The sequence below is a fragment of the Triticum urartu genome, chromosome 5A, assembly GCF_056163025.1.
Source record: "Triticum urartu cultivar PI428250 chromosome 5A, HENAU_Tu73, whole genome shotgun sequence".
NCBI classification, from domain to species: Eukaryota; Viridiplantae; Streptophyta; class Magnoliopsida; order Poales; family Poaceae; genus Triticum; species Triticum urartu.
In genome coordinates this window covers 51247084-51271614 of record NC_141877.1, presented here as the reverse complement: position 1 = coordinate 51271614, position 24531 = coordinate 51247084, and the positions used below count along the sequence as shown (strand labels likewise).

At 43.3% G+C, this 24531-nt stretch overlaps 1 protein-coding gene across 1 annotated transcript in view; it reads left to right on the top strand.

The window, feature by feature from the left end:
* The window catches only part of LOC125507790 (uncharacterized), a 174120-nt gene that overhangs the window by 8399 nt on the left and 141190 nt on the right, over window positions 1-24531 (top strand). The window lies entirely within an intron of this gene.

Below are 24531 nucleotides of genomic sequence, written 5' to 3'. Positions count from 1 at the left end.
AAAAAGGGAAATTCGAAAGAAGAAAAGAACGAGGAGAGGTACCTAAGCACGTGAAGTTTGTTGGTGTGGTGGTTGACTGGTAGTACTCCTAACCAGGATGTCGCCGGTTCGATACACCATAGCCTCACATTTTTTGCGTTTTGAAATGTAGGATAGGAGAGAAGGATAGATGGGCCGGCCTAGCGAGGATGAGGGGTATGCGCCCGTTTTGGAAAACGCCTATAACGGGCGTTAGGCGCCGAATAGGGTTTGCCAAATCCCACAGCCAAGCCAACATCTAGCAGTGGCACTGAGAGCACAAAAGTATAAAATTGTACCCCTAAGATACATCCGTAACGCTCTCATTGATGCAGCCAGTGTCATTGTCAAGGGTGAAGGACACCTATGTATTCCTCTCCATCTTGCCAGTCACCATCCCAACGAGCCTGGCCAGCAGGCCACCCAACTTGGATAGCCATGTAAGAAGCCAATCTTGATGAACACAAAGCCGAGGAGATGCATATAGTGGGCACTCACTTTGGTCATCTCGACGCGAGCCACCCCTTCTCGCCAGTGCCGGACAGCGGCACAATGACGATCTGCTTCATGGTGATGAAAGAGGGTGAAGACCACCACCGCAAGGAGGCCAGCCGCTTGGATGTGAATCGACAGCGGGGTGGCGGCGATGTTCGCTGGGTTTCAACAGGTGCCACCGCCAATGTAATCAAAACACTTGTATTCTTTCACTGAGCAACATGCAGATTACATGAAGTAAAGCTGGATGGCAATTATATGCTTCATGTAAAATTATATGAAGTAAAGCTTGATGGCTATAGTAGAGGGAGAAGACTGGATGCAATGTAAATATCTCATCTCTTCAAACATGTTGTTAGATGTGTATAGTCCCCTTTTCTGTATATCCCCCATTGTATAAGGGGTTTCCTGCACTTTACCACACATGTATATGTATTGGCCTTTGACGCTCTGTCAATACTAGTTGCTCATTATCCGACATGGTATCAGATGCTAGGTTAGTCTCTCTTTCCCGCACGATGCAACTCCGTGCTCCCTGTCCATAATTTCCTCGTTTCCGCTGCTTCTAGCCACCCAGCCGCCGTCTCCTCTCTGCAACCTGTCGCCGCCGTTCTCTACAGCGGGCCGCCGCCGTCCTCTGCAGTCCGGCTGCCGCCAGCTCTTGTCCCCGGTCCGTCCGGCCCCTGCATCGCCTGCCTTCCGCTTCCGCCAGGCTCGTCTAGCCGCCGCCGCCCCGGGCTCGTCTGGCCGTTGCCGCCCCTGGCTGTCTGGCCGTCGCCGCCCCTGGCTGTTTGGCCGCCGCCGCCCCTAGCCGTCTGGCCACCGCCGTCGTTCTCGGCCTGCCAGACCTCCGCCATCCCAGCTTCTGGCAGCTGGCGGCCCGGCTTCTCCTTGCCTCTGCTCACATGGGATGATCCCGCTTGAGCGCCTGCCTCGAGTGAGGCAGTGCCCGATCCAGATCGGGTCCTCTTTGTCCGTTGACTCCAAAAAATAGAGTGACTTCCTCATGTCCTCTTCGGGCTATGTCGCGGTCCCTCGGTGCTCGGTGATCTTCGATCGCACCAACTATGCTGAGTTTGCGGGTTCATGCGTATCCATATGCGCGGTCTTCTTCTGTGGGGCATTCTCTCTGGCGAGGTCCCCTGTCCGCCATGCCCTATTGCTCCCGTGGCTCCTACCCCGCCGGTGCCGCCGGTTCTTGCCGCTGATGCTTCTCAGGCTGATCGAGATGCAGCCAAGGCACTCGATGATGCTGCAATTGATACTTATGATCAGCAGGTATCCGCTTATTCAGATGCTCTTGCTGTCTACGGGGATGATCTGTCTGCTTACACTCAGCGGTGCAATGATGATGCCCGTGTTGCTGCTGTTCTCACTGCGAGTGTCCTCCCTCAGTTTGCTTCAGAGTTCATGGGCCTCGGCATAGTTGCAGCGATGTGGTCTTATCTCTGTCAGCGCTATCAGCCCTCTGGTGATGCTCTCTACTTATTTGTGGTGCGTCAGGAGCACGCTCTTCAGTAGGGTGACTCATCTGTTGACGAGTTCTACACATAGAGTTCTGCTATCTAGCGCCAGCTTGACTCTCTTCGGACAGTTATTTGTGGATCTTGCCGCTGCTGTCAGACCATGCGGTCTGACTTGGAGTTTCAGCGTGTCCATGAGTTCTTATCTCGCCTCCGCTCCGAGTTTGAGCCTCGACGTGCTCACTTGATTGCTCGTGGTCGTGTCCCTATCTCGGAGGTACTTGCTGAGCTTCATGCTGAGGAGACCCGCCTTCGTTCTACTGGATTGCTTATGCTCCCTTCTGTGTTGGCTGCCCGAGCTCCTGTGTCGTCTGCTCGTCTCACTTCGCCACCGCTCCTGCCCACACCTTCAGGGGGTGGGTCGCCCTCCTTATGTTGAGAAGGGTCGGTCGCGCTGTGACACCTTCTGTGACTAATGCTCCAGGCTAGGTCACCCAGAGTCTGATTGTCACCAGAAGCAGCGAAACCAGAGGCGCTCCTCTTCCAGTGGTGCTCCCGTGTCGTCATCGACTCCGTCACTCACCGACCAGGACATTGTGCGGCTCAAGCGCCTTCTGGCTTCCTCTGGCTCTTCATCAACGGGTTCTGTTGCTGTTGTGACTGCTTTCACCACTTCATCATCGCCGGCATCTACACCGTCAGGTACATCTTCGTGGGTTTTGGACTCTGGAGCTTCCTTTCATATGTCCTCTGATTCTTCAGCGTTGTCTTCTCCTCGCTCTCTTGATTCTCCTATTAATGGTCTTACTGCTGATGGCACATCTCTTCCTGTTGCTAGTCGAGGTATTATTTCCACTCCATCCTTTTTCTGTTCCTAGTGTTTCACATGTTCCTCGCCTTACCATGAATCTTTTTTTCCACTACCCAACTTACTGATTCTATTTGTCGTGTCATTCTCGATACCGACTCTTGCTCCATTCAGGATCGTCGCACCAAGGTTTTGGTTGGTGCTGGCCCCCGGCATCGTGAGCCAGAGGGCCTTTGGGAGGTTTACTGGCTTTGTGTTCCTTCCGCAGCTACCACTTATGCCAGCTCTCATGCTCTTGCTGCCTCCTCGTATGCATCCTTCCAGCAGTGGCATCATCGCGTTGGTCACATCTGTGGCTCTCGCTTGTCATCATTAGTGCGCCAGGGCCTCTTAGGGTCTGTATATGGAGATGTTTATTTACATTGTAATGGTTGTAGACTTGGCAAACAGATCCAGTTACCTTATCCTACCAGTGAGTCGGTATCTCAGCATCCTTTTGATTTAGTTCATTCTGATGTCTGGGTTCCTGCTCCCTTTGATTCGAAAGGTGGTCATCGCTACTATGTTTTGTTTATTGATGATTTCTCTCGCTACACTTGGCTCTGCTTCATGAAATCTCGTAGCGAGGTTCTCTCTATATACAAACGATTTGCTGCCATGGTGAAAGCACAAGTGCTCCCTAGGTGGTTTTGATAATTGATGACAACATATCTCCTGTTGGACTAACATTTCTATCTAGCATGTTTCAGATAAGTTCAACAATGGAGTGGCATGGACTAAAGGTTGTGGGAACTCCTTCAAGATGCTAAGGACAAAGGATTGGCTAAAGCTTCAAGCTCAAGATTCTTCATTTTACATTTTAGTGATCCAAGATCACATTGAGTCCATAGGAAAAGCCAATACTATCAAGGAGGGATGAGGTGTTGCTTAATGAGCTTCTTGCTTCATGTGCTTAGTGATATGCTCCAAAACCCTCAGCTACTTTCCCACTTCCACATATGACCTAAACCCTAAGCCAAACTCGGTCCTACCGATTCTTCCTATCCGGCGCCACCGAGTTTCACTTGTCATAAGCCTCTGCCAAACCCTAGCAATTCGGTTCTACCGATAAGGATCTTGGTCTCACCGAGATGGGGTTGCAAACTCTTTGTTTCCCTTTCATAACTTTTCGGTCTCACCGAAAGAGCGAATCGGTCCCACCGAGATTGCAATGTAAACTCAGTGTTTCCCCTTTGTAACTTTTCGGTCTCACCGAGTTCCACTCGATCCCACCGAAAGAGCAAATCGGTCCCACCGAGTTTGCCTGACCAACTCTCTGGTTAGCTAATTACCAAATTCGGTCTCACCGAGTTTGTGTAATCGGTCTCACCAAGATTACGTTATGCCCAAACCCTAACCATATCGGTCCTACCGAGTTGCATGTCAGTCCCACCGAAAATCACTAACGGTCACTAGGTTTACATTTTCGGTCCGACCGAGCTTATTGATTCGGTCCCACCGAGATTGGAAAACTGTGTAACGGTTGGATTTTGTGTGGAGGCTATATATACCCCTCCACCTCCTTCTCATTCCGAGAGAGAGCCTTCAGAACGCACACACCATTCCAACTCATATGTTCTGAGAGAGAACCACCTACTCATGTGTTGGGACCAAGATATTCCATTCCTACCATATGAATCTTGATCTCTAGCCTTCCCAAGTTGCTTTCCACTCAAACCTTCTTTCCACCAAATCCAAATCCTATGAGAGAGAGTTGAGTGTTGGGGAGACTATCATTTGAAGCACAAGAGCAAGGAGTTCATTACCTACACACCATTTGTTACTTCTTGGAGAGTGGTGTCTCCTAGATTGGCTAGGTTTCACTTGGGAGCCTCCGACAAGATTGTGGAGTTGAACCAAGGAGTTTGTAAGGGCAAGGAGATCGCCTACTTCGTGAAGATCTACCGCTAGTGAGGCAAGTCCTGTGTGGGCGATGGCCATGGTGGGATAGACAAGGTTGTTTCTTCGTGGACCCTTTGGGGGTGGTTGCTTCTTCGTGGACCCTTTGTGGGTGGAGCTCTGTGTGGACTCGCGCAACCGTTACCCTTGGGTGGAGCCCTGTGTGGACTCGCGCAACCGTTACCCTTTGTGGGTTGAAGTCTCCATCAACGTGGATGTAGGATAGCACCACCTATCCGAACCACGGGAAAAACATCCGTGTCTCCAATTGCGTTTGATCTATCCAAACCCTCCCCTTTACATTCTTACAAGTTGCATGCTTTACATTCTGCTGCTCATATACTCTTTGCATGCTTGCTTGATATGTATTGTGTGTGCTGAAATTGTGCCTAAACTCCACTTAAACCGAAAAAGTTCAAAAAAATTGCAACTTTAGCACTAAGTGTCTAATCACCCCCCTCTAGACACATCTACTTCTAGATCCTACAAGTGGTATCAGAGCTTTGGTCTCCATTGCCTTGGTTTAATCACCATTGGAGGAAGATGGATGTGTCTACATTAGGGAGTCTTAGACATAGAGTGCCTATTCTTGAGGGAGAGTATTTTCATTAGTGGAAAAATGAGATGCTTGTAATCTTCAATCAATATCATTTGAACAAGTATATTGCTAGCCCTTGTGCACCCCATATTGATCCCTTGTATCCTACCCTAGATGAAGATATTGACATGATTCGCAATCTTAGAACTATTGAGCTCATCATTAGAGGATTGCCCAAAAATTTGGTTGCTAGTTTGCCTACTCAAAATTGTGCCTATACTATATGGAAATTTCTTGAGGAACGATTTCCCGATCATTCCTTGAAAACTCTGGATGAAATTCTCCATAAATCTATTGCCTTGAGTAAGATGAACCCTAGTGATCCTAGTTTTGGTAAATGTCTATTTGAACTTACCAATCTTAAGCATGCTAAAGGAGATGTTGGAATCATTAATGATATCATATTGAAAGCTATAAGAATTCATAAAAGTGACCACTTTGATAATCATTTATCTAATGAATTACCCTCTCTAGGAAATGATGAGTCACAAGATCATGATGAACATGAATATTATGATGATGATGATAGTGACTTCGATCTTGATGATGCAATGAGACATTTTGGTCTTATGGCAAATCTTCGGGGATATGAATCAGGAGGAAAGGAATGGGTTCTTGATAGTGGATGTACTGATCATATGACCGGAGATGAAGAGATGTTTCGTGAGCTTGCTGAAAATGACGGCCCTCAAAAATATGTCACCTTTGGTGATAATTCAAAGGGTAAAGTGGTTGGCCTTGGTAAGGTGGCCATCTCACATGATAGTTCCATTCAAAATGTCATGCTCGTTGAATCTCTTGGCTACAACTTACTTTCAGTATCTAGACTTGCTGATTTCGGTTTGAATGTCCTATTTACTGAGGTAGATTGCCAAGTATTTCGTCGAGACAATCATAAAATGGTCTTTATGGGTATGCGTAGAGGTGATCTTTACATTGTCGATTTCTCTAAAAAGGCACAACCTAAAACTTGCTTTGTTGCTAAATCCTCAAAAGGTTGGTTGTGGCATAGACGACTAGGTCACGTTGGCATGAGAAACCTTGACAAGCTTATTAAGGGAAATCATATCCTTGGAGTTAACGATGTCATAGTTGATAAGGATAGACTTTGCAGTGTTTGTCAAGCAGGTAAACAGGTTGGAGGAAGACATCCCGTGAAGAACATCATGACTACAAGGAGGCCACTCGAGCTACTTCACATGGATCTTTTTGGTCCCAACGCCTACAAGAGTCTCGGTGGAAATTCTTTTGGTCTAGTTATAGTTGATGACTTTTCAAGATTTACGTGGGTGTTCTTTCTTAATGACAAGTCGCAGGTCCAGAAGATCTTTAGAAACTTCGCTAGGAAGGCCCAAAATCAGTTTGATGTGAAGATCAAGAAGGTTCGGAGTGACAACGGAACGGAGTTTAAGAACGCAAATGTGGACACCTTTCTTGACGAAGAAGGGATTTCACACGAGTTCTCGGCTACGTACACACCTCAACAAAATGGAGTTGTTGAGAGGAAAAACCGGACGCTCATCGAAATGGCAAGAACGATGCTTGATGAATACAAGACGCCAAAGCACTTTTGGGCAGAAGCGGTTGAGACAGCTTGTCACGCAACAAATCGCTTGTATCTTCACAAGCTACTCGGCAAGACGGCATACGAGCTTCTCACCGGTAACAAACCCCAAGTTGGATACTTTCGAGTATTTGACTCAAAGTGCTACATTCTTGATAAGCACCATCGTTCAAAGTTTGCTCCTAAATCTCATGAAGGTTTTCTACTTGGTTATGGCTCAAACTCTCACACTTACCGTGTCTACAACAACTTCACCCGAAAGGTAGAAGAGACGGTATATGTGAAGTTTGATGAATCTAATGGCTCGCAAGTAGAGCAATTGCCAATTGATGTAGGAGACAAAGACCCTTCAGAAGCAATTCAAGACTTGTCCATTGGCAAAATTCGTCCAACGAAGGTGAATGAGAGTACTTCATCCGTCCAAGTGGAAGCTTCTACTTCACGACAAGGTGAACCAAGAATCGACACGGAAGCATCCACAAGTGGGACACATCAAGATGAAGAAAACGAGGAAGTACGTCAAGATGAACATCAACAACCTCCTTCTCCACCATGACAAGAGAACGACGACGTCAACAATGAAGAAGGACAAGAAGAAGAACAAGATGAAGAAGATGTTCAACGAAGACCCAAGCAAAAGCTCTCACGAGTTCGAGCAAGAATTGCCAAAGATCATCCCGTCGAGCAAATCCTCAATGATATACAAACAGGGAGAATCACTCGCTCAAAAACTCGTTTAGATAACTTTTGTGAAAACTATTCATTCATCTCTAGTATTGAACCTATGAAGGTTGAAGAAGCATTGGAAGATCCGGATTGGATAAACGCTATGCATGAAGAGCTACATAACTTTGAGAGAAACCAAGTTTGGACATTGGTCGAGAAGCCCGACAACAACCACAACATCATTGGTACCAAATGGGTGTTCCGCAACAAGCAAGATGAAGATGGACAAGTGGTTCGCAACAAAGCACGTCTCGTCGCCCAAGGGTACACACAAGTCGAAGGTATGGACTATGGTGAGACATATGCTCCCGTTGCTAGACTTGAGTCCATTCGCATCTTACTTGCCTATGCTAATCACCATAATATCACCTTGTACCAAATGGACATTAAAAGTGCTTTTCTAAATGGTGAAATAGAGGAGGAAGTTTATGTCAAACAACCTCCCGGCTTTATCAATCCTAAGAAACCAAATCATGTTTACAAACTTCACAAAGCTCTTTATGATCTTAAACAAGCTCCTAGAGCATGGTATAAATGCTTGAACAAGTTCCTTACTACAAGTGGTTTTGAAATTGGTAAAATTGATTCTACTCTTTTCACTAAAAGGGTTAATGGAGAACTATTTGTATGCCAAATCTATGTTGATGATATCATATTTGGTTCAACTAACCCTCTCTTTAGTGAAAAGTTTGGAAAGCTAATGTCAGAGAAGTTTGAGATGTCTATGATGAGTGAACTCAAATTCTTTCTCGGGTTGCAAATCAAGCAAACTAAGGAAGGTACATTTGTCTCTCAAACAAAGTACACCAAGGACTTATTCAAGAAGTTCAATATGCAAGAATGCAAAGGTATGTCTACACCCATGCCTACTAGTGGACATAATGATTTGACCAAAGATGGTGAACCTGTTGATCAAAAGGTTTATCGCTCTATGATTGGGTCATTGTTATACCTATGTGCTTCACGTCCCGATATTATGCTAAGTGTGTGCATGTGTGCACAATATCAAGCTGCTCCTAAATATTGTCATCTTAAGGCTGTGAAAAGGATAGTGAGATATTTAATCCATACACCAAATTTTGGCATTTGGTATCCTAAGAGGTCTTCTTTTGATCTTGTTGGCTATTCCGACTCGGATTATGCCGGAGACAAGGTTGATAGAAAGTCCACTTCGGGTACTTGTCAATTTCTTGGCAGATCTCTTGTGTCTTGGTCTTCCAAGAAACAAAACTCGGTATCCTTATCCACCGCTGAAGCGGAATACATTGCCGCTGGTTCATGTTGCGCTCAATTACTTTGGATGACCCAAACTCTTAAAGATTATGGGATTTATGTGAGACATGTTCCACTGCTTTGTGACAATGAAAGTGCTATCAGAATTGGTCATAATCCTGTACAACATTCTCGAACTAAGCATATTGAAGTTCGTCATCATTTCATTCGAGATCATGTTGCTAAGGGTGACATCAATCTTAAGCATGTTCGCACCGATAAGCAATTAGCGGATATATTCACTAAACCGCTTGATGAGAAAGTGTTTTGCAGGTTGAGAGGAGAATTGAAAATCATTGATGCTTCGAACTTGGAGTTGAAACTCCATTGGATACATGCAAGACATGAGCTTATGACTAATCCATGATATATCTCTTATGATAACTATCTTATGTCTTGGATATATTTGCACCTTGCATGTTGTCTAACCCATGTAGGTGCTTGGTTGAATCTAATTCCATGAGATTGCGACTCACTCATATCTTGAGCAATCTCTACATCACCAAGACTCTACACAATAGTGGTTGAAGATAAGGAAGCACAAAACCATTCAAACATATCCTTTGACAAATTCTATATTAAGCTTCATGATTGTCATTTTTGGATACACAAGTGCTTTTCCTTGCAAGAACTAACCCATGTAGGTAGATGAACTCAAACTCCAAATGGTGCTCCCAACTCTCGATGAGCTACATCAACCTTGAGCACCCACACAAGTTCAACTACATGAGCAAGAACCACATCACCACCCAAGGTATGTTATTCCATCTTAGAGAAGCTTTACTCCAAGACATGAGTCAAAGCAACTCAACAAGATGTGAATACATCAAGATGCTGAAACGAAAGATGGTAACCCCATTTTGAGCTTAAACGATGAGTATGACCTATGATCAAGTGTTCTCACTTGACTCCTAAGTCAATATACTCTAACATAGGTGACTATGTCACCGCCCAATTCTGAGTTATTGCATTTGTCCCTTGCATATTCGTTTCTTTCTTTTTCAATCAAAAAAAAACTTCATCTAGAAACTTTCACTCTTTTCTTTTTGGTTTTTGTTCTGCATATTTCTGCTTCAAATTCCTTGCAAATCTTTCAGCTAATTCATTGCAAATCTTTGTGAGATCTTACTTGACTAGTGAGCTGAGGTGACAAGTGTTTTTCTCTGTGATGAACTCGGTTTCATCGAATTGTAATTTTTGGTCCAACCAAATCCCTTCGGTACTACCGAAACATGCCACTCGGTGCCACCGATTTCGCAACAGGAAAAATAGTTTGCCACATATTCTATATTTCTTCTGATCCGGCTCCACTCAATGAATCTTGTCCTCTACAAGCATCACAGTTTTATTCACTGCCTTGTGCTGAATCTCAAGGACCAAACCTATTCGACGGATTCCAGGACAAACCTTCTTGGAAATTGATGTCAAAGGGGGAGATAGAGATCACATCAAAGGTTATCATCAGGGAGAGAGAGAGATCTACAAAGGAGAAAGTACAAAGGGGGAGAGAATACTCAAGGATCCCAGATGCTTGATGTTCAAGAGGAGAGATGCCACATGTCTTTTTGGGGGAAAGACATGTTCATATGAACTCATTTGAATTAAGTTCTATTCATATCTTTCAGCTCTGATTTTCTGTTTCCTATCTTCTCCCAATATCCCATGTACGATTTAGGGGGAGCAAGACACCTAAGGGAAAGAAATCAGTCAAATTCATTGCATATCTTTATTCTTGGGGACATGTTGAATTCAATGTGGTACCTTGTACTCACTCTCTACATGTCATCCCAGTCTTGGTATTCTTGTGGTTTCTTTTGTTTGCTCTAGCTAGTGGACGTACCTATGTTATCTAACCTTGTTTGTGGAGGTTCATTCCATCCTAAGCCAACTCAAGACCACAAGGTAAGTATATGCATCAAAATCATGAGTATGAGGAGTTCTTGCTTATGTACATACTGTTTGCAAGAAGGACTCATGAGCATGAAGGTATTTTCCTTGATAATCTTTTGCTCAGATGCATATGGCCAAGATGCATGTAACACTTTGCCTACTCTGTCATGGTTATGCTCTCACATGTCTCTATATTTCATATTTACATGAGTGCATACATGTAGGGAGAGCCTATGCTTGTTACATGTCTTTCCAAAGCTTTACTTGCTGTTCTTTATATCTTTATCTAAAACTTCGATGTATGTTGCCATCAATTACCAAAAAGGGGGAGATTGAAAGCACAAGTGCTCCCTAGGTGGTTTTGATAATTGATGACAACATATCTCTTGTTGGACTAACATTTCTATCTAGCATGTTTCAGATAAGTTCAACAATGGAGTGGCATGGACTAAAGGTTGTGGGAACTCCTTCAAGATGCTAAGGACAAAGGATTGGCTAAAGCTTCAAGCTCAAGATTCTTCATTTTACATTTTAGTGATCCAAGATCACATTGAGTCCATAGGAAAAGCCAATACTATCAAGGAGGGATGAGGTGTTGCTTAATGAGCCTCTTGCTTCATGTGCTTAGTGATATGCTCCAAAACCCTCAGCTACTTTCCCACTTCCACATATGACCTAAACCCTAAGCCAAACTCGGTCCTACCGATTCTTCCTATCCGGCGCCACCGAGTTTCACTTGTCATAAGCCTCTGCCAAACCCTAGCAATTCGGTTCTACCGATAAGGATCTCGGTCTCACCGAGATGGGGTTGCAAACTCTCTGTTTCCCTTTCGTAACTTTTCGGTCTCACCGAAAGAGCGAATCGGTCCCACCGAGATTGCAATGTAAACTCAGTGTTTCCCCTTTGTAACTTTTCGGTCTCACCGAGTTCCACTCGGTCCCACCGAAAGAGCAAATCAGTCCCACCGAGTTTGCCTGACCAACTCTCTGGTTAGCTAATTACCAAATTCGGTCTCACCGAGTTTGTGTAATTGGTCTCACCGAGATTACGTTATGCCCAAACCCTAACCATATCGGTCCTACCGAGTTGCATGTCAGTCCCATCGAAAATCACTAACGGTCACTAGGTTTACATTTTCGGTCCGACCGAGCTTATTGATTCGATCCCACCGAGATTGGAAAACTGTGTAACGGTTGGATTTTGTGTGGAGGCTATATATACCCCTCCACCTCCTTCTCATTCCGAGAGAGAGCCATCAGAACGCACACACCATTCCAACTCATATGTTCTGAGAGAGAACCACCTACTCATGTGTTGAGACCAAGATATTCCATTCCTACCATATGAATCTTGATCTCTAGCCTTCCCAAGTTGCTTTCCACTCAAACCTTCTTTCCACCAAATCCAAATCCTATGAGAGAGAGTTGAGTGTTGGGGAGACTATCATTTGAAGCACAAGAGCAAGGAGTTCATTACCTACACACCATTTGTTACTTCTTGGAGAGTGGTGTCTCCTAGATTGGCTAGGTGTCACTTGGGAGCCTCCGACAAGGTTGTGGAGTTGAACCAATGAGTTTGTAAGGGCAAGGAGATCGCCTACTTCGTGAAGATCTACCGCTAGTGAGGCAAGTCCTGTGTGGGCGATGGCCATGGTGGGATAGACAAGGTTGCTTCTTCGTGGACCCTTTGTGGGTGGTTGCTTCTTCATGGACCCTTCGTGGGTGGAGCCCTGTGTGGACTCGTGCAACCGTTACCCTTGGGTGGAGCCCTGTGTGGACTCGCGCAACCGTTACCCTTTGTGGGTTGAAGTCTCCATCAACGTGGATGTAGGATAGCACCACCTATCCGAACCACGGGAAAAACATCCGTGTCTCCAATTGCGTTTGATCTATCCAAACCCTCCCCTTTACATTCTTGGAAGTTGCATGCTTTACATTCTGCTGCTCATATACTCTTTGCATGCTTGCTTGATATGTATTGTGTGTGCTGAAATTGTGCCTAAACTCCACTTAAACCGAAAAAGTTTAAAAAATTGCAACTTTAGCACTAAGTGTCTAATCACCCCCCTCTAGACACATCTACTTCTAGATTCTACACATGGTTCACTCCCAGTTTTCCATGCCTATTCGTACTTTTTGTGCTGACTCTGCTGGAGAGTTTATCTCCCAGCTGTTGCGTGGTTTTCTTGTGGAACAGGGTACTCTTGCCCAGTTCTCTTGTCCTGGTGCTCATGCTCAGAATGGCGTTGCAGAACGCAAGCATCGTCATCTGCTTGAGACGGCTCGTGCGCTGATGATTGCCGCTTCCCTTCCGCCCCACTTTTGGGCTGAGGCTGTTTCTGCATCCACCTATCTCATCAACATTTAGCCTTTGACTGCCCTGCATGGTGGTATTCCTATGGAGTGTCTCACTGGTCGTTCTCCTGACTATTCATCTCTTCGTATGTTTGGATGTGTGTGCTATGTCCTTGCTCCGCGAGAATGCACCAAACTGACTGCTCAGTCCGTTGAGTGTGTTTTCCTTGGCTACAGAAGTGCATGCTCTAGCCAATGCAACCAAAAGACCGATCTGATGGAAGAGACTAGGCAACACATTATACGTCAACACTCCCCCTCACGTGTGTCTCCCTCAGGCCTAAACATGGACCGAAAGTGGGCTGCAATTTAATTGCGCCAGCCGGGTCTTGAACTCAAGAGCTCTTGGCTCTGATACCATGTAGAAGTGCATGCTCTAGCCAATGCAACCAAGAGACCGATCTGATGGAAGAGACTTAGGCAGCACATTATACGTCAACATATGTCAACTGGAGTATTTCTCAACAATCCCTTGGATCTGCTCCAGAGTCAAGATTGACAACACTTAGCAAGAATGAGCTACCTACAAATGACCACGAAACAAAGCAAAAATGGTGCTGGAGTGCACTGAGTCTTTTTAGCAAACATATGGTGTGCACCTCGCGAGCTGGCGGTGGTTGAAGTCAATGGGGGCAGAGCAGCACTGAACTGCATGCAGCCTGGGCAACGACCATCGAACTGCTCCGCCGATCTGTGCGTGATGGGAGGAGCAGGTGCTCCGGCCAGGTGAAGAAGAGCGTCAGGGAGGAGAGGAACTGGCTCCTGTCGGCTCACAGGAGCAGGTGCTCCGGCCAGGTGAAGAAGAGCATCGAGGAGAGGAACCGGCTCCCGTCGGCTCACCTGTGATTGAGAGGTGAGGCAGACAGTTTGGAAATGTCTTTTGTCGTCACCGGAGCACATCGGGGAGGAGAGGAACCGGCTCCCGTTGGCTCACCTGTGATTGAGAGGTGAGGCAGACAGTTTGGAACTATCTTTGCCGTCGCCGGAGCACTGGATGCCAGCCAAGGGAGGAGGGAGGGTGGGTAGCGTCGCTGGAAGAGGAACACGCGAGGGCTGGGCTGGTGGTGGAGGACGACGACGTCGAGTCATGGCGAGAGAGGGGTTGGGGGAAGGTGCGGCGTCGGCATCAAGTGTCGCCGCTGGTGGACAGCCGTAGGGGTGGGGAAGGTGGACGACGGAGGGGTGTTGGCGGTGCGTGGCGGGGGCCGGCGGCTGATAACCCACAAGTATAGGGGATCGCAATAGTTTTTGAGGGTAGAGTATTCAACCCAAAGTTATTGATTCGACACAAGGGGAGCCAAAGAATATTCTCAAGTATTAGCAGTTGAGTTGTCAATTCAACCACACCTGGATAACTTAGTATCTGCAGCAAAGTATTTAGTAGCAAAGTAGTATGGAAGTAACGGTAACAGTAGCAAAAGTAACAGTAGCAGTTTTGTAGTAATTGTAACAGTGGCAACGACAAAGTAAATAAGCAAAGCACAATATGTGAAAAACTCGTAGGCATTGGATCAGTGATGGATAATTATGTCGGATGCGATTCCTCATGTAATAGTTATAACATAGGGTGACACAGAACTAGATCTAGTTCATCAATGTAATGTAGGCATGTATTCCGAATATAGTCATACGTGCTTATGGAAAAGAACTTGCATGACATCTTTTGTCCTACCCTCCCGTGGCAGCGGGGTCCTATTGGAAACTAAGGGATATTAAGGCCTCCTTTTAATAGAGTACCGTACCAAAGCATTAACACATAGTGAATACATGAACTCCTCAAACTACGGTCATCACCGAGAAGTATCCCGATTATTGTCACTTCGGGGGTGTCGGATCATAACACATAATAGGTGACTATAGACTTGCAAGATAGGATCAAGAACTCACATATATTCATGAAAACATAATAGGTTCAGATCTGAAATCATGGCACTCGGGCCCTAGTGACAAGCATTAAGCATAGCAAAGTCATAGCAACATCAATCTCAGAACATAGTGGATACTAGGGATCAAACCCTAACAAAACTAACTTGATTACATGGTAAATCTCATCCAACCCATCACCGTCCAGCAAGCCTATGATGGAATTACTCACGCACGACCATGAGCATCATGAAATTGGTGATGGAGGATGGTTGATGATGACGACGGCGATGAATCCCCCTCTCCGGAGCCCCGAACGGACTCCAGATCAGCCCTCCCGAGAGAGATTAGGGCTTGGAAGCGGCTCCGTATCGTAAAACGTGATGAAACTTTCTCTCTGATTTTTTCTCCGCGAACGCAATATATGGAGTTGGAGTTGAGATCGGTGGAGGTCCAGGAGGCCCATGAGGCAGGGGGCGCACCCTAGGGGGGCCCCCACCCTCGTGGACAGGGTTTGGCCCCCCTGGTGCTGATTCTTTTGCCAGTATTTTTTTATTAATTCTAAAAAGTTGCTCCGTGGATTTTCAGGTCATTCCAAGAACTTTTATTTCTATACAAAAATATCACCATGGCAGTTCTGCTCAAAACATCGTCAGTCCGGGTTAGTTCCATTCAAATCATGCAAGTTAGAGTCCAAAACAAGGGCAAAAGTGTTTGGAAAAGTAGATACGACGGAGCCGTATCAACTCCCCCAAGCTTAAACCTTTGCTTGTCCTCAAGCAATTCAGTTGACAAACTGAAAGTGATAAAGAAAAACTTTTACAAACTCTGTTTGCTCTTGTTGTTGCAAATATGTAAAGCCATCATTCAAGTTTTCAGCAAAGATTATGAACTAACCATATTCACAATAACACTTAGGTCTCATGTTTACTCATATCAATGGCATAATCAACTAGCGAGCAATAATAATAAATCTCGGATGACAACACTTTATCAAAACAATCATAATATGATATAACAAGATGGTATCTTGCTAGCCCTTTCTGAGACCGCAAAACATAAATGCAGAGCACCTTTAAAGATCAAGGACTGACTAAACATTGCAATTCATGGTAAAAGAGATCCAGTCACAGTCATACCCAATATAAATTAATAGTAATGCATGCAAACGATAGCTGTGCTCTCCAGCGGGTGCTTTTTAATAAGAGGGTGATGACTCAACATAAAATTAAATAGATAGGCCCTTCGCAGAGGGAAGCACAGATTTGTAGAGGTGCCAGAGCTCGATTTTGAAATAGAGATAAATAACATTTTGAGCGGTATACTTTCAATGTCAACATAACAACTGAGAGATCTCAATATCTTCCATGCTACACACATTATAGGTGGTTCCCAAACAGAATGGTAAAGTTTATACTCCCCCGCCACCAACAAGCATCAATCCATGGTTTGCCCGAAACAACGGGTGCCTCCAACTAACAACAATCCTGGGGGAGTTTTGTTTGCAATTATTTTGATTTGATTTGAGCATGGGACTGGGCATCCCGGTGACCAGCCATTTTCTCGTGAATGAGGAGCGGAGTCTACTCCTCTTGAGAATAACCCACCTAACATGGAAGATACAGACATCCCTAGTTGATACATGAGCTGTTCGAGCATACAAAACAAAATTTCATTTCAAGGTTTGGAGTTTGGCACATACAAATTTACTTGGAACGACAGGTAGATACCGCATATAGGAAGGTATGGTGGACTCATATGGAATAACTTTGGGGTTTATGGAGTTTGGATGCACAAGCAGTATTCCCGCTTAGTACAGGTGAAGGCTAGAAAGAGACTGGGAAGCGACCAACTAGAGAGCGACAACAGTCATGAATATGCATTAAAATTAATCAACACTGAGTGTAAGCATGAGTAGGATATAATCCACCATGAACATAAATATCGTGAAGGCTATGTTGACTTTGTTTCAACTACATGCGTGAACATGTGCCAAGTCAAGTCACTCGAATCATTCAAAGAAGGATACCACCCTTTCATACCACATCACAACCATTTTAATAGCATGTTGGCATGCAAGGTAAACCATTATAAGCTCCTAGCTAATTAAGCATGGCATACGCAACTATAATCTCTAATTTTCATTGCAAACATGTTTATTCATAATAGGCTGAATCAGGAATGATGAACTAATCATATTTACAAAAACAAGATAGGTCAAGTTCATACCAGCTTCTCTCATCACAATCAGTCCATCATATATATCGTCATTATTTCCTTTCACTTGCATGACCGAATGGTGTGGATAATAATAATAGTGCACGTGCATTGGACTAAGCTGGAATCTACAAGCATTTAATTCAAGGGAGAAGACAAGGTAATATGGGCTCTTGGTTAAATCAATAATCATGCATATGAGAGCCACTAAACATTTTCATCATGGTCTTCTCCTCTCGACCCCCAAAGGAAAGAAAAGAAATAAAACTATTTACACGGGAAAGCTCCCAACAAGCAAAAGAAGAACGAGAAATCTTTTTGGGTTTTCTTTTAATTACTACTACAAGCATGGAAAGTAAACTAGCTAAAAGCTACAACTAATTTTTTTGGTTTTTCCTAAGGTTTATCAAACACACAAGAAGAAAGCTAGAAAAAGAAAATAAACTAGCATGGATAGTACAATGAAAAAGTATGAGCACCGACAACTAGCATGAGTGTGTGAACCTGAATGTAATGTCGGTGAGAAATACGTACTCCCCCAAGCTTAGGCTTTTGGCCTAAGTTGGTCTATGCCCATGGATCGTGGCTACTCTCTCTGGTGTACTGAGGAGTGTCATCATACTGCCACTGGCTGGCGATCTCCTCCGGATCCCACTAATAAAATGATGGACGATAAGGGTCAAGTGGTGGTTCCGGCTCAAGCTCTGGGGCTGATGTCTGGCCCCGGTACGCATAAATGGCCTTCGGCAAGACGAGGTAAGTGCCTGCAGTTAAGTCAAACAAAGAGGGTGCAGGCAGGATAATAGTCTCACTGTATTTCTTATGAAATCTCAAATTATACTCAAGCGACTTCTCATCATTTTTAACAATAAACTCATGTGCTACCATGCTCTTATAATCTAGAAAAGTAGGGGGCAGCAGCTTTTCCTTTCTCATAATGCCTAATAGGTATCTTGAAGTGTTTAGCAAGGCGTGAAACATAGATACCTCCAAAGATGGGGCCCTTTGTACGATTAGACTTAATCATTTAGCAATAATGGCGCCCATACTAACAGAGTTATCGCGAAATAAAGCATGGAACAGAAATAATATCCAGAACACTAAGGTTTCCACAGTTTCCGCGACCAATTAAGCATCTACTAGCAAATATTGCAAAGTAATGTAGAACAGGAAAGTGTATGCTAGTAATTCTTGCATCGGAAACCTTCCCCGTTTCCCCTACAGTAATAGTATCAATAAATCCATCCACATGTTTACGATGTGGTTCCTCTAAGCTGCCCCCGAAGGGTATCTTGCAAACCACACAAAATTCATATAGTGACATCTCCCTAGCCATATCATATAAATGAAACTCTACTAAAGGAGGCGATTTCTTAGGATGAAAGTAAAAAATTTGCACGGAAGTACTGGTGAGTAAGAGATACTATTCGAGCTGGTCGTGGAGGAAGTTGGTGAGGCTCGCACTATCAGCCAACGAATAAAAATCATCATGAATCCCGACTGCTCTCAAGAAATCATCAGAAGGCCATTCACACGGCTGCACTTCCGCGACGGGAGGGAGATTATACTTGGGCTTTTCATTCTCCTTACTTTGTTTATCCTTCGAACCTTGGGTAGAAGAGCCCCTCAAAAATCTCTTAATCATTTCATGAAAATTTCTGAATTTTTAGTAACTCAAAATAAAAGTGAACCAAACTCAACAAAATTGATAGCAACTACTCCCACAAGTGCCTAGAGACTACATCATACATTAGAACTACTTGGGACCATATAAATTTGACATGCAAGCTCAAGAACAGGGTCACCTTAGCAGCAAAAATTTGCAATGAATAAAGCACTAGAACAAAAACTAATTGGACCATTGGAGGAGTCACATACCAAGGAACAATCCCCCAAAGCAGTTTTGTGAATGGAGCTTTGAGCAAGGAGATCGAAAATGGCAGCAAAATGAGCTAGAATTCGTGCTTGAGCTGGATAGTGATTTTTTGGGAGGAAGAAGAAGAGCATGGGTGCAGGAATAAGTGGAGGGGGCCACCATGGGCCCACGAGGCAGGGGGCACGCCCAGGGGGGTAGGGCGCGCCCCTGACCCTCGTGGCCAGGTGCCAGCTCCCCCTGCTGTGTTCTTAGTGTCAGATATTCTCAAATATTCCATAAAAAATCATACTAAATTGGCAGGGCATTTGGAGAACTTTTATTTTTGGGGTATGTTTTTATTACATGGATAATTCAGAAAACAGACAGAAAATACTATTTTTACTTTATTTAATCTAAATAACAGAAAGTAAAAGGAGGGTATAGAAGGTTGTGCCTTCTAACTTCATCCATCTCATGCTCATCAAAAGGAATCCACTAACAAGGTTGATCAAGTCATGTTAACAAACTCATTCCGAATAACATGGAATCGGAGAAATTTCGAATAACACTAGGTTACCTCAACGGGGATATGCACATCCCCAATAATAAGAATATCATATTTCTTCTTGACAGTAGGAAGAGGAAATTCAAAACCTCCAATAATAATAGTTGGAATTTTTCCAATAGAATTGATACTGTGAACTTGAGGTTGTTTCCTCGGAAAGTGTACCGTATGGTCATTACCATTAACATGAAAAGTGACATTGCCTTTGTTGCAATCAATAATAGCCCCTGCAGTATTCAAAGAGGGTCTACCAAGGATAATTGACATACTATCGTCCTCGGGAATATCAAGAATAACAAAGTCTGTTAAGATAGTAACGTTTGCAACCACAACAGGCACATCCTCACAAATACCGACAGGTATAGCAGTTGATTTATCGGCCATTTGCAAGGATATTTCAGTAGGTGTCAACTTATTCAATTCAAGTCTACGATATAAAGAGAGAGGCATAACACTAACACCGGCTCCAAGATCACGTAAAGCCGTTTTAACATAGTTTCTTTTAGTGGAGCATGGTATAGTTGGTACTCTTGGGTCTCCTAGTTTCTTTGGTATTCCACCCTTAAAAGTATAATTATCAAGCATGGTGGAAATTTCACCTTTCGATATCTTTCTTTTATTTGTAATAATATCTTTCATGTACTTAGCATAACGATTTACTTTAAGCATATCAGTCAAACACATACGTAAAGCGCTCAAAATCCTCATCATCCTTTTCCTTGGATGGTTTAGGAGGAAAAGGCATGGGTTTCTGAACCCATGGTTCTCTTTCTTTACCGTGCTTCCTAGCAACAAAATCTCTCTTATCATAACGTTGATTCTTTGATTGTGGGTTATCAAGATCAACAGCAGGTTCAATCTCTACATCATTATTACTAGGTTGAGCATCAACATGAACATTATCATTAACATTATCACTATGTTCATGTTCATCACCAAATTGTGTTTCAGCATCAGAAATAGAAATATCATTGGGATTCTCAAATGTGTCTACAACAGGTTCACTAGAAGTATGCAAAGTCCTATCATTTTTCTTTTTCTTCCTTTTAGAAGGACTAGGTGCATCTACATTATTTCTCTGAGAATCTTGCTCAATTCTCTGAGGGTGGCCTTTAGGATACAAAGGTTCCTGAGTCATTTTACCCGTTCTAGTAGCCACTCTAACAGCAAAGTCATGTTTATTATTTAATTCATTAAGCAAGTCATTTTGAGCTTTAAGTACTTGTTCTGCTTGAGTGTGAACCATAGAAGCATGTTTGCTAATGAGTTTAAGTTCACCTTTAACTCTAGCCATATAATCACTCAAGTGTCCAATCATATAAGCATTTTGTTTCAATTGTCTAAACCATAAGCATTGAAGTTTTTTTGTCTAGCCATAAATTCATCAAATTCATCCAAGCATTGGCTAGCAAACTTAGTAGACGGGATTTCAACTTTATCATATCTATAGAGAGAATTTACCTTTACTACCTGTGTCGGGTTATCAAGACCATGTGTTTCTTCAATAGGTGGTATATTAAGACCATGTATTTCTTCAACAGGAGGTAAATTCTTAACATCTTCAGCTTTAATACCTTTTTATTTCATAGATTTCTTTGCCTCTTGCATATCTTCAGGACTGAGAAATAGAACACCTCTTTTCTTCAGAGTTGGTTTAGGAATTGGCTCAGGCAGCGTCAAATTATTTTCATTAGTCAACATATTATTCAATAACAATTCAGCTTGATCGACTGTTCTTTCCCTGAAAACACAACCAGCACAACTATCCAAGTGGTCCTTGGAAGCATCGGTTAGTCCATTATAAAAGATATCAAGTATTTCATTTTTCTTAAGAGGATGATCAGGCAAAGCATTAAGTAACCGGAGAAGCCTCCCCCAAGCTTGTGGGAGACTCTCTTCTTTAATTTGCACAAAATTATATATTTCCCTCAAGGCAGCTTGTTTCTTATGAGCAGGGAAATATTTAGCAGAGAAGTAATAAATCATATCCTGGGGACTACGCACACAACCAGGATCAAGAGAATTAAACCAAGTTTTAGCATCATCCTTTAATGAGAATGGAAATATCTTAAGGATATAATAGTAGCGAGATTTCTCATCATTAGTGAACAGGGTGGCTATATCGTTTAACTTAGTAAGATGTGCCACAACAGTTTCAGATTCATAGCCATAAAAAGGATCAGATTCAACCAAAGTAATTATCTCAGGATCGATAGACAAATCATAATCCTTATCAGTAACAAAGATAGGTGAAGTAGCAAAAGCAGGGTCATATTTCATTCTAGCATTCAACGATTTCTGCTTCAGTTTAGCTAATAACTTCTTAAGATCAGATCTATCATTGCAAGCAAGAACATCTCTAGCAGTTTCTTCATCCATAACATAACCCTCAGGAACAACAAGCAATTCATATTTAGGGGGAGAACCTTCATCATCACTATCTTCAATAATATCAGTTTCAAGAATTTCATTCTCTCTAACCCTAGCAAGTTGTTCATCAAGATATTCACCTACGCAGTAGTATCAAGCACAGAAGTAGTTTCATCATAAGTATCATGCATAGTAGAAGTGGCATCATCAATAACATGCGACATATCAGAATTAATAGCAGAAGCAGGTTTAGGTGTCGCAAGCTTACTAATAACAGAAGGAGAATCAAGTGCAGAGCTAGATGGCAGTTCCTTACCTCCCCTCGTAGTTGAGGGATAAATCTTAGTTCTTTCGTCTTTCAAGTTCCTCATAGTGACCAGCAGATATAAATCCCAAGTGACTCAAAGAATAGAGCTATGCTCCCTGGCAACGGTGCCAGAAAATAGTCTTGATAACCCACAAGTATAGGGGATCGCAACAGTTTTTGAGGGTAGAGTATTCAACCCAAATTTATTGATTCGACACAAGGGGAGCCAAAGAATATTCTCAAGTATTAGCAGTTGAGTTGTCAATTCAACCACACCTGGATAACTTAGTATCTGCAGCAAAGTATTTTGTAGCAAAGTAGTATGGAAGTAACGGTAACAGTAGTAAAAGTAACAGTAGCAATTTTGTAGTAATTGTAACAGTGGCAACGGCAAAGTAAATAAGCAAAGCACAATATGTGAAAAGCTCGTAGGCATTGGATCAATGATGGATACCTATGTTGGATGCGATTCCTCATGTAATAGTTATAACATAGGGTGACACAGAACTAGCTCCAGTTCATCAATGTAATGTAGGCATGTATTCCGAATATAGTCATATGTGCTTATGGAAAAGAACTTGCATGACATCTTTTGTCCTACCCTCCCGTGGCAGCGGGGTCCTATTGGAAACTAAGGGATATTAAGGCCTCCTTTTAATAGAGTACCAGACAAAAGCATTAACACATAGTGAATACATGAACTCCTCAAACTACGTTCATCACCGAGAAGTATCCCGATTATTGTCACTTTGGGGTTGTCGGATCATAACACATAATAGGTGACTATTGACTTGCAAGATAGGATCAAGAACTCACATATATTCATGAAAACATAATATGTTCAGATCTGAAATCATGGCACTCGGGCCCTAGTGACAAGCATTAAGCATAGCAAAGTCATAGCAACATCAATCTCAGAACATAGTGGATACTAGGGATCAAACCCTAACAAAAATAACTCGATTACATGGTAAATCTCATCCAACCCATCACCGTCCAGCAAGCCTACGATGGAATTACTCACGCACGGCGGTGAGCATCATGAAATTGGTGATGGAGGATGGTTGATGATGACAACGGCGATGAATCCCCCTCTCCGGAGCCCCGAACGGACTCCAGATCAGCCCCCCGAGAGAGATTAGGGCTTGGCGGCGGCTCCGTATCGTAAAACGCGATGAAACTTTCTCTCTGATTTTTTTCTCCACGAACACAAATATATGGAGTTGGAGTTGGGGTCGGTGGAGGTCCAGGGGGCCCATGAGGTAGGGGGCGCGCCCTAGGGGGGCACGTCGCCCACCCTCGTGGACAGGGTGTGGGCCCCCTGGTGCTGATTCTTTCGCTAGTATTTTTATTAATAATGAAAAGTTGCTCCGTGGATTTTCAGGTCATTCTGAGAACTTTTATTTCTGCACAAAAATAACACCATGGCAGTTCTGCTGAAAACATCGTGAGTCCGGGTTAGTTGCATTCAAATCATGCAAGTTAGAGTCCAAAACAAGGGCAAAAGTGTTTGGAAAAGTAGGTACGACGGAGACGTATCAGCGGCGCGCGACAGGCAGAGATGCGCTGGAGGTGGAGAAGGCAGGTCGTCGTGCGGATTCTTTATAGGAGGACTGCGCGTTTGAATACCTAAAATACCAGGGCAGAATCAATAGCCTCTTTATTATTAATAAAATAAATAAATAAATAATATATATATATATTAGCAAACATGCTCGTGCGTTGCAACAGGAGAAAAATAATAATTAATTAACATAGTATATCAAATTATGCAATTTCCTTATTGATATTCCATGAAGTCCACTTAACATTACTTAGGCTCGACTTTCAGATTAGTAACAGTCAAACTTGTGAAACAACAATCATGATCACATCCTGAAGTGGTCTTCAAAAATTAAGAGGGGATATCTATGCTCATAGTCATAGGTGCAGTAGTATTTATTCACCTTTGCCAAAAGATGCTAATCATCCATGTGACCATTTCTCTGCAACATACATGTATATATTTAGTGAGCACAATAGACTGAGTCCAGTAGGTGTGAAACACTGCACTAATTATTATTTTTTCTTCTTGCCGGGAAGGCACTACACTAACTCTAAATTGAACTCTTTTAAATTCATTTTGCCTTCACCGCAAAGCCACAAAAGATTAAATAAGAATTAGCCAAAAATACAAAAAGATATTAAATATATTAGTTAGATGAGAACGAACGGATGAAGTAGCGAT